The following is a 15,059-nucleotide window of genomic DNA, read 5'->3' on the forward strand; positions in this document are numbered from 1 at the left end:
AACAATAACTTACTGTATATTTTGATTTTGAGTGAAATTCTTCACAGAGGATTTTGAATGATAAATTTTGGAGGTGATGGATATTCTAATTGCCCTGATCTGATCATTACATATTGTATACATGAATGAGATATAATGCACTCCATAAGGATGTACAAATGTTACATACAAATATTATATATCAATTAAGAATAACTAAAATTAAAATGTAGATGAATAAAATTTTTAAAAGAGCTCTTATGATAACAACAATCATATTCCCTGAAAGTCTTTGATGACAATAATTTTCTTACCTCCTCATTTCTTGACACCCTCAGGAATTGAGTCCAACAATATCCACTGTGATAAGCCTACCTGATCTTCCTCTAAGAAGACATAGTAGACCATTATATTCCCTTTCTTCCCACTGGTTCTTACTCTAGTTTTTCCTAAATTATCTCCTGTTGGCAACTCTTTAGAAAGCATCAGGGACAAAATCAAGATGTGTTTACTCTCTTCTGTACTCTTCCTTGTCTGGTTTCCACAGTTGCTGTTTCACATACTGGTGAGTGACCTATAACTTGTGATTCTTTTAAATCTATTTGAAACATCATTTATAAAGAGGCATGTGCTCGGGGTTGGGATTGTGGCTCAGCGGTAGAGCACTTGCCTAGCATCCACAGGGCCTTGGGTTCGATCCTCAGCACCACATAAAAATAAATGAATGGAATAAAACGTAGTGTGTCCAACTACAACTAAAAAAATAATAATAATTAAAAAAATAAAGTTCTATTACTTCTAACATTAAAAAAGAGGCATGTGCTCCATAAAGCAATGAAAAGATAAAAAAAAACACCAAGAACCTTCACTTACAATGGAATGAAGAACACATTATTTAGAAAGTAGATGTTTAAGCTCTTTGACTCCAGAGTATTGAACAGTTCAACAAGTATTAATAAGTGTCTGCAGTCATATGAGAGCACTGCTCCCAAGATATAGAGTATTACCCATCCCAACAAGTTCCCTGTTTCCATTTGTAGTTATTATATTTGCCATATGCCTGATCCCAGGAAACCACTAATCTACTTTGTCTCATCATGATTTTGATTTTGCCTTTCCCGAAACATACAAATGCAATAAGGTGTATGTATAGTTTTGTGTCTGGTTTCTTTTACCTAGCACAGTATTTCTGAGTTTTGATCCTGTTGGTTTACCAAAAATCAAGAGTCACGTTCCACTGTTTGGATATAGCACAGTTTGTTTCTCTGTTCACCAGCATTGGTGATTACATATTCTGAATACATGTCTTTTATTTGGTCTGTTTTTGCAAGTGTTTTATGAATACCTCATGGATTGTATCTTAGAATTTTCAATTTTAGTGTCTGTCAAAGAGCAGAAATTTTAATTTTGGTTAAGTCCATTTTTTTAAATTGCATCTAAAAAATTTCTCTAACCATGGTCACAAAAATTTTCTCCTTGGTGTTATTCTAAAAATTCTATAATTTTAAATTTTACATTTATGTTTGTGATTCACTTTAAGAACAATTTTTAAGTGGTTTGAGATAAAAATTAAGCAGTGGGATTTTATTTGCATATGAATATAATTATTTTGTTTATTTTTAAAAAAGACTATCTGATTCACATATCCAAGAGATATATGAATAATAACACACAATGAGGTGGGAGGATAATAGAAGTTCATTGGATTAGACAAAGAGGGATGAAGGGAAGGGGGGATGAGAATAGGAAAAACAATAGAATGAACTGGACATAACTTTTTTATGTTCTCATATGAATACATGACCAGTGAAACTCCATCATATCATGCACAATTGCAAGAATATGATCCTAATTAGAATAACGAATGTATAATATGTCAAAATATACTGTCATGTATATCTAAAAGGAACACAGAAAAAAAGACCATCTGATCTGCATTTGACTATATATTCACACTTTTGTCAAAATTCAATTGGTTATATGTAAGTGGGTCTATTTCTGGATCTTCTATTCTGTCCCATTGATCTGTTTCTTTTGCTATATCACACAGTCTTGATTACTTAGATTTACAGTCTTAAAACCAGATAGTATGAATCTTCTCATTTTTTTTCAAAGTTGTTTTGGTAATTTCTTTTTTCACATAAATTTTAGAATCAGCATACTTAGTCTATTGGAATCTTAATTGGGATCACATTTAACCTATTAATCAATTTAGAGAAGAAATGACAACAATGTTGAGTCTTCTAATCCATGAACATAGCATATCTCTATTTTTATCTTCTTTGACTTATCTCATCAGACTTTTATAGTTAAGCATATAGATTTTGTAGTTTGTCAGATTTATACCTAAATAATTAATGCTTTTGGGTGTTCTTTGGAATACAATTTTTTAAATATTTTAATATAAAAATATTCATTTTTTTCATTGTGAATATATAAAAAGAATTTTTCATGAATTTTGTATATTGATCTTATATCTTGAAATCTTCCTAAAAGTCACTTATTAGCTCTAGCAGTGTTTTTAGACTCTTTGGGATTTTTCTGTGTACCCAATCATGTCTTTTAAAAATAGAAATAGTTTTATTTCTTCCTTTAAAATCTGTATGTCTTTTAATTTACTTTTCATGCCTTATTACACAGGTTAGGACTTCCAATATGATGTTGAACAGAAATGACGAAAGTGAACATGGACATCCTTGCCTTGTTCTATTATCCAAATCATATTCCTATTTCCAAGTTTAGGGTGATAAATACAAAAACGTTAAACACATTTGAATCTTGCTCTAATTTTTTTTTTAAATTTGTAAAGCGGCTTATTTGGCTCACTGTTCTTAATAATATTAATAATAATTTATAACTAAAGCAAATAACTTACTAAACATGATATCAAAATATGTTTTGGGGAGTACTGGGAAGTGATATTAGTCAAATTATTGTTATATTGTATTGTATCCAGATACCATCAGTATGTACAACTATAATGCACCAATAAAAATGTGAGAAAAAATACATTTCAAGAAAATTAGATGTAACTTCTCTTAAAAATAGAGAATCAGCTCCCTAGTGCTTACAATAGGCTGCGTTCTACCACTGACTAAAAGGGAACAGACAAACATGCCCTGTATACAACTCAGTCTAGGACCTGTTTCTGGTCTGTATTTTAAATGGGGAGGCATGGGGAAAAATTAGCAAATCATAGCACTTTTAACAAGAGAAAGTAGTTTTAAAAATAGAGGGAACACCATAAAACTGAAATTAAATGTTTTAATTTGTTTTGAAGGATAAATAATATATACTATATATTATGGGCTATGCATTAAGATATGCATCTTCTAACAATTCTCCAAGGTAAATACTATTATTTCTTTTTCACAAGTGATGAAACTGAGGTTAAGAGGGTTTCAGTCTCTTACATGAAGTAATATAGTGTGATGGATTTATGTTGTGGTAACGTAGCTGGAATTGTGCATCCCAGAACTACCTGGATTGTGTGGCTCCTGTTGGCCACAAGAGAAATCTGTGGGAGATTTGAAACGAGGAAGTGAAGCAGCAGCCATTTCACTCAGGAACATGACCCTACTGATCTTGCTCATTTTTCTGGGACAAGGCAGCAGCTGGAGTCATGGCTCCCTTCGCTCCTGTCCATCTCCTCCTTTAGGTTCTCTCTATCCTGTGCCAGGTTAAGTACAATTAGGGACAGCGTAGTCACTGTACTATGTTATTCCGAGTAGATATACTTGCTTCCACACCTTGGATCCAGCTTTCCCTACCAACATCCTGCCTGCTGGGCTTGAGGCCCACCAGCAGAGTTATCTTGGTACCCTTTCCAGGCTCCCAGCCATGTTTCCAGGTTAGTTATTTTATCTGATCTTCCAACTATATCCTCTCCTCTATAGATCTCTACTGCCACATCTCCCACAACGTATAAAGCCTAATTCCTGTAATGATCCCTTATTCCATATTACTTCTAGTAATTCTGCTTCTTTGAACTATTAGCTGATACAACAGGCAACTTGTGGAGTAGTTTCTCAAGCCTTGTCTGGCTCTAAGGTTCATTTGAGTCTTTCTTTTATATTAAAGAAAAACGATTAAGATTTACACTGCTCTATTTGGGTGTTGCTCACTATCTAACTTGGTTGATTGTTATAAGTGATATAATTACTTGGTTGTTATCTTGCTGCAATTGGCAGGTTTCATGGCAGTTTGAACCTCTTTTGTGTTTCCTAACACATGCTTTTTTGGTACTGGGGATTGAACTCAGGGGTACTCTACATCCCCAGTCCTTTTTATTTTTTAATTTGAGACACAGTCTTGCTAAGTTGCTGAGACTGTCCTTGAACTCATGATTCTCTTGCCTCAGTCTCCTGAGTTGCTGAAATTACAGGCATGTGCTACCATGCCTGGCTAACACATACTATTTTGAATTTCAGTCACTGTGTACGTGTCATCTCCCACACCAAATAATAAAGTTCTTCAAGGATCAAACAAAACTTTCAGATTTTTTTTAATCCAACAGCTTCTCCTACAGCATTTTGTAAAGGATGTTGTAGCATTATGTAGATGCTCAATAAATGTTTGTAACTTTTATTATGGTTAGCTTAATTCTTCAAAAATAAGTAGAACAGTCCCACAGTAGAATATAAACTTGCATTTGAAAGTACTAGGTATGTTTCATAATATGTGGAAGAAATGCTGTAGTTGAGACATAAAGAAAGATCAATAATTTAAAATAGTAATTGGACTATCAATCAAAAAGTTAGAATGTTCTTGTTACCAGCTGAGGTTAAGTTTTGAATAAAAGACAGACTCTTGCCCTCCTTTGAACTAAGGCATGTTGAAGAGGGGTTTATCATGTTACTGAAAAAATACTTGTTCTGTTACAGATGGTGTAGTGTGCTTATCATATTTTTGATTGATTTATCCAGAAAAAGAATCTAAAGGGGACAATGAGATGCTCTCAGAATCTCTGGGAGGACATAGAATGAAGCTTTCAGGCAGTGAAATTAGCTCTCCAGGAAAAAATGTGTTGTCTTAATTTTTGTGCTATTTACAAATGAGGGTTATAGACATGACACACTTTCAAGTTTAATCTGTATTGTTACCATTTCTTCATCAGACAACCAATAAAATACTAAGTCAAGCCATGACTGTAGTGCTTGCCAGTTTCTGTGGTATGGTTAGCCCTGCCATCACTCCCAGTATGATGCCCCTGACCATGGGGTGGGGAAGAGGCATAGCACAAAGATATGGTAGATGTAAAGACCTTCTGTCCACAAATGATAGTAAGTTAATTGGGAAATGATGAGTTTGGGTATTTATTACCTTTGACAGTATAATTTATATAATCGCTTATATAATTTAATTTTTGGTATTATATTTAAACACTGTATTCCACATTTTCAGCTTAGTAGGTAGCAGGCTCTGCCTCTTAATGAGAGAGTTTCTTTACATATAGAAAAGAGATTAGAGATTGAGAGGCAAAAACAAAATCAAAACAAAACAGGGGTTAGCCCAATTCTGTATTTCACTCCTTCAATTGCCTAATATTAATATACAATGTACTTCCCATACTTAAATTTCCAAAAATGGGAGGGAAAAAAGGAATAAATACCCTCAGAACTCATTTCTAAAATCTATCAGTATAAATTAGCATAATTCTACAAATCTTTGATGGATGGTTGATATTTCTTGTTTGATTTTGTTATTATGGCCTACCTCCCATGAGGCATGTTAAAAGATAGGTCACTAAACAAAGCTATACCTTCTGAGAACTGCACTATTAGGTAATGTTATTGTTGTGTGAACATCATAGACTGTATCTAAACTAAGATGATTACAATGTCACTATGAGGTGTAATCTTATGGGATGCAGTACATGCAGCCCATCATTGTCAAGTAGCTCATGACTATATATACAGATAGTCCTCAATTTATGATGAGGATACTAGCAGTGGGAGAGAGTATCACACCACCTATTGCTATCCTGGGAAAAGATCAGAATTCAAAATATGAAGTATGGTTTTATCACTTTCATACCATCATAAAGTAAAAAATTTGTAAGTCAAACCATGAAAGTACAGCATGGAGATAATGATTCTCATCAGGACAGCACTTTGGAGTATTCAAGCAAGGCAAGAAGAGTACTATCAACTTCAGGTGGCAAAGGAGACTCTATAGGGTTGGAGGTTCAATCCACTCTCAGCTTTTCTAATCCTCCTGTATGTCCATCTCCAATTCTTATGGCCCTATGCTTTCCCATTCAGTGTCATACCTTGAACACAGGAATCTGATAAAGCTGGCATTTCAACTGATACTGTACTAGACAACCCCAGAATTTAAATTTAAGTTAGATTTTAAGCATTCTCAGCACTGATTTTAGGGTCTGTCAGCCCTGATGCATAATAAATAAGATATTCTTTAAGAATAATAAGAAGTTCCTGTTTTTTTGTCCTTGACAAAAGCTGAGAATTTAGGCTTTGAGATTAACCTCTGTCTTCTTTAAGTTGTCCAACAAATGGAAGCATCTACCCCACCTCATAATCTGAATTTCTCTTGTCTTTCTTGGGAATGGGCCTTTGGTTCCCCAGTGCTTTATCTTAAAGCACTCCATGCTAGGTGGCTTCATATAATGTAGTTAACAGTGCCATGCGATACTAAAGTCCCATCTACATGTTTTGTCTTACTATCACCTCCACTCTCTGAAGTGCTGAAGAAACACCAACAAATTCATGTGTCTATCTTTTCTGAAGACTCCATTCATATCATGGCCCTTCTATTATGACAACAGATGTGCAGACTTTGCAAGTAATTACATCATAGGAAGAGTCATTTTATGTAGTTTCTATTTTTGAATTTTAGTGCTTAAGAGCCTTGGCCTTGGAGTTAGGAAGATTTTTGGTTCAAATTCTAGATCCATAATCTGCTTTATATATGATCTTAGGCAAATTACTCAATCATTTTAAACCTCAGTTTCCTCATCTGTAAAAATGGGCAAGTGAGGGGCTGGCTGGGGTCGTGGCTCAGCAGTGGAGCACTCACCTTGCACATGTGGGTCACCAGGTTCAATCCTTAGCACCACATAAAAGTAAATAAAATAAAGGTATTGTGTCCATCTATAACTAAAAAAAATTTTTTTAAATGGGAAGAAACTATTGTCAGGTGAGGTTATCATGAGAATTAAATACAATAATTTAATTTTGCAACGTGCTCAATGGCACATATTAAGAACTCAGTTGCTATTGAGTTTCTATTTCCTGAGTGAAATATGAGAACTTGGAATGCATTCCATCTCATGAAGAGGACATTAACAAATGACCATAAAACACCTGGGCCACTATAAAATTGTCATGATTAAAAAGTAACACATATTTGGTCTTGGTGGCGCATGCTTGTAATCCCAGCTATTTGGGAGGCTGAGGTATAAGGATTGCAAGTTTGAGGCCGGCTTTGGCAACTCAGCAAGATCCTATTTCAAAATTAAAAATAAAGAAGAGTTGGGGATGTAGCCTAGTGGTAGAGTGCCCACACTTAGAACAAAAAACTTGCACCTCAACTGCCTTAATTCTACAGAAATTCTCAGTGTCAAATTCAGAGAATACCTAGACAGCTTCTCAAGTCCTTGTGCGCAAGTGCTATATCTTGTTTACCACTGTGTCCCTACACACTACTACACCCCATAGAGGGCATGGCAAAAATCAGAAATATTTATTGAATAGTAATGTTTCTTTGGATCTTGCCTACAAATTCTAGAGATGTCCTTTGTTTGTCTAGTTCCCAAACCTACACAATAACATACTCCCAATCAAAATCCCAGCAGGCTTCTTTTTTTCCCCTCTGTATAAATTGAGGTGATTCTAAAATGGATATGTATGTGCAAAAATGTGGATACACAACATGATCCTGAAGAAAAAGGAGGGAGGACTTTCAGTGTCAGATGCTAGGACATCCATTACAAAGCCACAGTAATGAAGACAATGTGCTGCTCATGCAGGGGGGCAGACAGCCACTACGTGGAGTGCAATAAAGAATTGAGTAACAGACCTATACACATATGATCACCAGACTCATGATAAAGGGAAACTGCAGGACAGTGAAGGAAACACTGGTGTTGGGTCAGTTAGATATCTATATATAAAAAACGTACCTTAACTTTTATTTCTCACCTTCCACAAAAATAAGATTGTGAATAAAAGGTAAAACAGTAAGAAAAATCTTTTTTTTTTTTTTTTGGTCTGGTTGAACTCAGGGGCACTTGACCACTGAGCCACATCATCAACCTTATTTTGTGTTTTATTTAGAGACATGATCTCACTGAGTTGCTTAGTGCCTCACCATTGCTGAGACTGGCTTTGAACTCATGATCCTCCTGTCTCAGCCTCCCAAGCTGCTGGGATTATAGGCATGCAGCAGGAAAAATCTTTATGACATTGGAATAGGAAAAGATGGTTAGCCCAAGTATGAATACGGTAACCACAAAAGAAAAAAAAAGGTTTAACAGGACTATATTAAAATTAGGAATTCTGTTCATCAAAATACATTGTTACAGAATAAAAAGGCAAACTACAGCATAGGAAAAGGTATAACACTATATAATATCTGACAAAGGACTCATCCAAAGTATTAAAAACTTCTATAATTATATTGATTATGTTCTGTCTGCCAGACTCTCTCACAAGGTTTTAGAGAAAAAGAATACCTGTAGCAAAATGAAAAAAAAACCACTTTAATAGTCTTTCATAAAAGATGGTATAAAATGTCCAATAAACCTATAAAAAGATGCTCATCTTCACTAGACACCAGAGAAAAACAAATTAAAATCACATTGGTTTTACCAAACATCTAAAGAAGGAGTATAACCAACCCTTTAAAAACTCTTCCAAAAACTAAAAAAAAAAAAAAAAAGAAAGAAAGAAAGACAGGAAGATACAATACTAGCTTATTCTATAAGATCACTATCACTCTAATACAAAAACTAGATAAAGACACTGCAAGAAAACTACAGACCAATATTCTTTGCAAAATACAATAAAATCAGGGCTGGGGATATAGCTCAGTTGACAGAGAGCTTGCCTTGCATACACAAGGCTCTGGGTTCAATCCCCAGCATCATATACACACACAAATCAAATCAAATCCAATAACACATTAAAGGGATTATACACTGTGATCAAGCAGGATTTAAATCAGGAATGCAAGGGTAGTTCGATATACAAAAAATGATAAAAAATATACCATGTTAATAGGACAAAGGGGAAAAAGTTCATTTCAATTGATGTAAAAAAAGATATTTCACAACACCCTTTCATGAATAAAACACTCAGAAAACTAGAAACAGAAGGAACTTCTTCAATTTGATAAGGAACATTTGTGAAAAACATGACATCCAATGGTGAGAGGCTGAACACTTTTCCTCTAAGATTAGAAACAAGATAAGCATGTACACTTGAACCACTCTCTTTAACAGTGTGCTTTAAGTTCTAGCCAGAAAAATTAGGCAAAAAAAAAAAGGAATAAAGGGATCTAAGAAAAAGGAATAAAGGGATCTAAGTTGGAAAAGTAGGAAGTAAAACTATATGCTATATCGATCAATACAGAACATGATCTTATGTAAAGAAAAATCTCAAAGATTCTACAAAAACAAACATACCTCATTACCACAGTTAATAAACAAATCAGCAAAGTTGCAAAGTTTAAGATCAACACTAAGAAAAATGAAAAACCCATTTTTTCCTATATATCAACAATAAAATCCAATGAGGAAGTATTTTAAAATTCCATTTTTGACACCATCCAAAAGAATGAAAATTTAAGAATAAACTTATCTAAGGAAGTGAACATTTTTTACTCTAAAGCTTGCAATGTATTACTGAAAAAAATTAAAGAAGATCTAAATTAATGAAAAGACATTCTGTTTTTGCAGAATAGAAAAATTCATAATGTTAAGGTGGCAATATACTATCCAAAGCGATCCACAGATTCTGTGCAATCCCTGTCAACATTCCAAAGAATTTTTTTTTCCAGAAATGGTAAAACCTATTTTCAAATGCAAATAGATTACAAGGGACTCTGAATTGAAAAACCAAGATCAAAAAAAGGACAAAGTTGGAAGACTCACACTTCCTAAAATTTCATACTTACTATGAAGCCACAATAATTAAAACTCTGTGGGACTGATACTAGACAGACATATAGACCATTATAATAGAATTGAGAGTCCAGCAATCAACCCAGAATCTATAGCTGATTAATTTTCAACAAGTGTTACAAAACATGCAGTGGGAAAAAGATTCTGTCTTTAATGAAGGGTGTTGAGAAAATTGGGGATACATGTGCAAAAAATAAAGGTTGAAAATCTACCTCACAACATGTACAAAAATTAACTCAAAGTGCATGGGTATCTATGATATCAACTTTTTAAGATTCTGCAAGTGAGATCATGCAGTACTGGTCTTTCTGTGCCTGACTTATTTCACTTCACATAATGTCCTCCAGACCTGTCTATTTTGTCACTAATGACAGCATCTTGTACTTTTTAATGGCCAAATAGTATTTCTTTTATACATTTATCTCTTGATGGATATCTAGGTTGATTCCATATCCTTGCTATTGTAAATAGTGCTAAGATAAATGTGGCATCTCAGATATCTCTTCAACATGCTGATTTCATTTCCTTCAAATGTATACTCAGTAGTGGAATTGCTAGGTTGTACAAATATTATGTGTCAATCAAAAGAATAAAAAATGACAGCATAGTGGCACACTCCTGTAATCCCAGCTACTTCCAAGAGAGATAGAAGAATCACAAGTTCCAGGCCAACAATTTAGCTAGATCCTTGTCTCAAAATAAAATAAAAAGGGCTTGAGATATAGCTCAGTGGTAAAGGGCCTCTGGATTGAATCTCTAGTAATGCAAAAAGAAGGAGGAGAAGAAGAAAGAAAAGGAGAAAAATGGATCAACAATCTAAATATAACAGCCAAAATCAAGATCCCTTAGAAGGAGCTGGAGATATAGCTCAGTTGGTAGAGTATGCACAAGGCCCTGGGTTCAATCCCCAGCACTACAAAAAAAAAAAAAAAAAAAAGATAACATCTAAGAATGACACTGAAAGCATAAGCAACAAAAGAAAACAGATAAATTTGGCCTCAAACAAAATTAAAAACTTTTGCACTAGTGTCAAAGGGCATCAAAGACCACATAAAAAATGGGAGAAAACATTTTAAAATAATCATGGATCTGATAAGGTATGCAGAATATACAAAGAATTTTTATAATATAAGGACAAAAAATAAACAATCCAATTATAATATAGGCAAAGAACTTAAGACAGTTCTTCAAAGAAGATATGAAAGTGACCAAGGCAAACACAAGAAAATATGCAACATCATTAATTTTTAGGAACAAGCAAGCAAATTGGGGGTGGGGAAGTATACCAGGGATTGAACTCAGGGGCACTCAAACACTGGGCCACATTCCCAGCCCTATTTTGGATTTTATTTAGAGACAGGGTCTCACTGAGTTGCTTAGTGCTTCACTATTGCTGAGGCTGGCTTTGAACTTGTGATCCTCCTGACTCAGCCTCCCCAGCTGCTGGGATTACAGGTGTGTGTCACCACGCCCAGTTACAAACAAACAAAACAATATGTTACAGGGCACAGTGGCACACACCTATAGTTTCAGCTACTCAGGGGGCTGAGGCAGGAGGATCACAAGTTTGAGGCCAGCCTCAGCAACTTAAGAAGACTCTGTCTCAAAACAAAAAATAAGAAGGGCCAGAAGTGTAGCTCAGCAGTAGAGTGCCTGTGGGTTCAATCTCCAGGACTGTATACATACAGATACACACACACACACACACCAAAAAATACAAACAAAAACAACAGAAAAAACACATAACTTGTTTTTTGTCTGCCAGAGATGTAGAGAAATTAGAATCCAGATACATTGCTGTTAGAAAGATAAAAGGATCCAGTCACTGTGGAAAATGGGTCAGCAGTTTCTCAATAAGTTAAACAAAAATTACCAAATGACCCAGGAATTCCACTTCTAGGTATATGCCCAAAAGAACTGAAAAGAGGTACTCATCCAAACACATCCCACCTATTTATAGAGGCAGTTTTCATAATAGCCAAAAGATAGAAATGGCCAAAATGTCTATCACTGGATGCCTGGATAAACAAATTGCAGTGCATAATACAGTGGACTGTTATTCAACTTTTAAACAAATGAAATACTGATACAAGGTTCAACATGAATGAACCTGGAAACATTATGTTAAGTGAAAGATGTCAAACACAAAAGGTCACATGTTGTATAATTCCATTTATATGAAATATCTTGAATAGGTAAATGCATAGAGATCTATGAAAATTGATGGTTGCCAAGGGCTGGTCAGAGGGTATGAAATAAGGAGTAATTGTTTAGTGGACACAGATTTCCTTTGGGGGTGATGGAATGTTTTGGAGCTAATTAGAGTTGGTGGTTGCACAATTGTGAATGTATTAAATGCTACTGAATTGCTGACTTTTGAAAAGTTAATTATGTGCTATATGAATTTCACCTAAAATGAAAAACAAATACAATACCAAGTGTTGGCAGGAACGTAGAGCAATAGTAACACTCATGAACTGGTGATGGATGTATACATGGGTTATAATTACTTGGGGAAAATGGCAATATTTACTAGAGCTGTACTATATGCATACCCTATAACCCCGCAAATCTACTCTTTCACAAATACCCAAAGGAAATGCATCCATTAAAAGACACATACTAGAATGCTCATAGGCATACTATTTGTAATAGCTCACATCTGTAAACTAGCCAAATGCCTGCCAACATTATGTTAGGAAATAGAATATTATACAGCTATGAAAATGAATATTCTACACAACCTGCAACAAAATATGGACAAGTATTGTGACCATAATGTTGAATGAAAAAAGCCAGACCCAAAGAAGTACATGCTGTATGGTTCCATTTATATAAAGTTCAGGAAGTCGTTGAGGCTAATCTAAACTCTTGGACGTCAGGATAGTGGTTGCTTTTGAGGAGGCACTGGAAGGAAGCAGAACCTTCTGAGATATGATTTTTTACAGGTGATTTTAGTTTGTGAAAGTTCACAGCTTTACAGTTAGGTACCATTTTCTGTTTATATTATTCTTCAAGAAAAAAAGATATTTTTGAAGAAGTTTTGTATGATAGAGGAAACCTCTTTTTGAAGAGTCTGGGCGTGTAAATCAAGATTTTCTTACCTCTAAACATTTTATGAGTCTAGAACAACTAAGATTGCACAATAGAAATCATGGTTCCTTGCCTTATTTGGGGCTTACCATAGCCATGGGAGGACTTCCACTCAAGATTCCGATTCATATTAAAAAAAAAAAAAAGCTTTATTTAATTTATTTATTTATTTTCATGTAGTACTGAGGCTTGAACCCAGAGCCTTGCACATGCTAGGCGAGTGCTCTATTGAGCCACAAACCCAGTCCCTCTTCATATTTTGAAAATACCAGTTAATTTGTTTACATTACAAATACAAAATTTGGAGAGGACCTTAGAATTTGGAATATAGAATAATGGAATATGGAATTCTTTGCTGGAATACAGTCAGTCCAATTCCTAATTGGACACAGAGTAGTAATATAAGCAAATCTAACATAATATCATGTAAGTATATAAGCGATATAATTAAGTAACATAAGTAATATGAGTAAGTTAGTAAAATAAATATATTTCTCTCTCTATTCATGTTAACATTCTTAAGGGATTTTGAATCTCCCTCTTGCCTGCCCCTCTTGACATTTTTTATTCAAACCATGTAATTTTAGGATTTGAAGTTGCTTTTAGTGAGAAAAATGTAAAATACTAATGAAGTACTTCTCTGGATTATCCTTTCTGCAGTAAAAAGGATATAAAGTGGATCCCGGCATTTTTGAGATTTAACAGATTGTTTAAATTAGGAAATTCATTTTAATTGATTTATTAAGAATTATTAGTGACATTGAAATAACGAGGTGAATGAATTTAAGGAGTTTAATAACAAATGAGAAACCTATGAATTAATTCTGTAAAAAGTGTCCCAATTCTACTTATTTATTTATTTTTTTTGGTACCAGGGATTTAACCCTGGGGCACTTTACCACTGAGCCACATTCTGAGCCTTTTTAAATTTTTTATGACAGTCATTTAGGGGCTCACTAAATTGCTGAGGCTAGCTTTGAACTTCAATCCTCCTTTCTCAGCCTCCTGAGTCGCTGGGATTACAGGCATCTATATTGCTTTAAGGAAAGCTTTAATAACCATGAAAATTTAAAGTTGAAACATTTTTCTACTGGGATACTGCCACCAAACCATTTGTTTCAGACGTCTCAGTTATCTTTATATTTTTACAAAGAGTAAATTTAAGATTCTGTCAAAATCTGTCAATTCTCTTGAATTCCAATCCATGTATATTAAACAAGGCATAAATTGAAAAGCTCTTAACCGTGAGCTTGAGGCAGTCATTTTGATCTTCTCAGTTGGAGTTCCTGTTCTGAACACCTACACTCGATGCACATACAGAGCCCGCTGGCTGTCATCCCTGTGCCCATCTGCTGGCATGGCTGGCTGCCCACTTGAAGTCTGGACTTCTGCCCTAGCATGCAGTTGCCAGAGAACAACAGTTTAGGCCGGCACCTGGGCAAGGATGTCAAGGTATTCCACTCCCACTCGGGACACGGGTCCACTAATCTTGGAGTCCCCTGTGCCTCCCTGTATTGGATCATGTTTTCCATCATGTGTTCTTGACAGATGAAACGGAGAAAGCAACCGTGGAGGTTGGGGAGAGGAGATTCCCTCGCAAGCTTCCTGTTTTTTAATGTCTTAAAACCCGCGGGCTAACTTCACAGGGACAGCCACCTTGGGAAGCCACAGAGATCATTGTAAGGAGTTCCTGGCAGTGGAGACATTTCCCCTCCTCTTAAGATCCATCATAGCTGACAACTGAGACACAGAAGACGACTTGCTCCTTTAAAATTATGCCAGAGCCAGAAGGTTAAACTTATGGTTTTTTCCCCTTTCTTTTTCCATTCAAAATGTTTTGTTT

The 15,059-nt window shown here is 35.0% G+C and overlaps 1 pseudogene; it reads left to right on the plus strand.

Annotated features, from left to right (window-relative positions):
- Positions 1-3,033: 3,033 nt before the first annotated feature.
- Positions 3,034-3,157, plus strand: LOC120887733 (small nucleolar RNA SNORA51; annotated as a pseudogene).
- Positions 3,158-15,059: the final 11,902 nt, after the last annotated feature.

This window comes from Ictidomys tridecemlineatus, chromosome 10, assembly GCF_052094955.1.
Source record: "Ictidomys tridecemlineatus isolate mIctTri1 chromosome 10, mIctTri1.hap1, whole genome shotgun sequence".
Taxonomy (NCBI): domain Eukaryota; kingdom Metazoa; phylum Chordata; class Mammalia; order Rodentia; family Sciuridae; genus Ictidomys; species Ictidomys tridecemlineatus.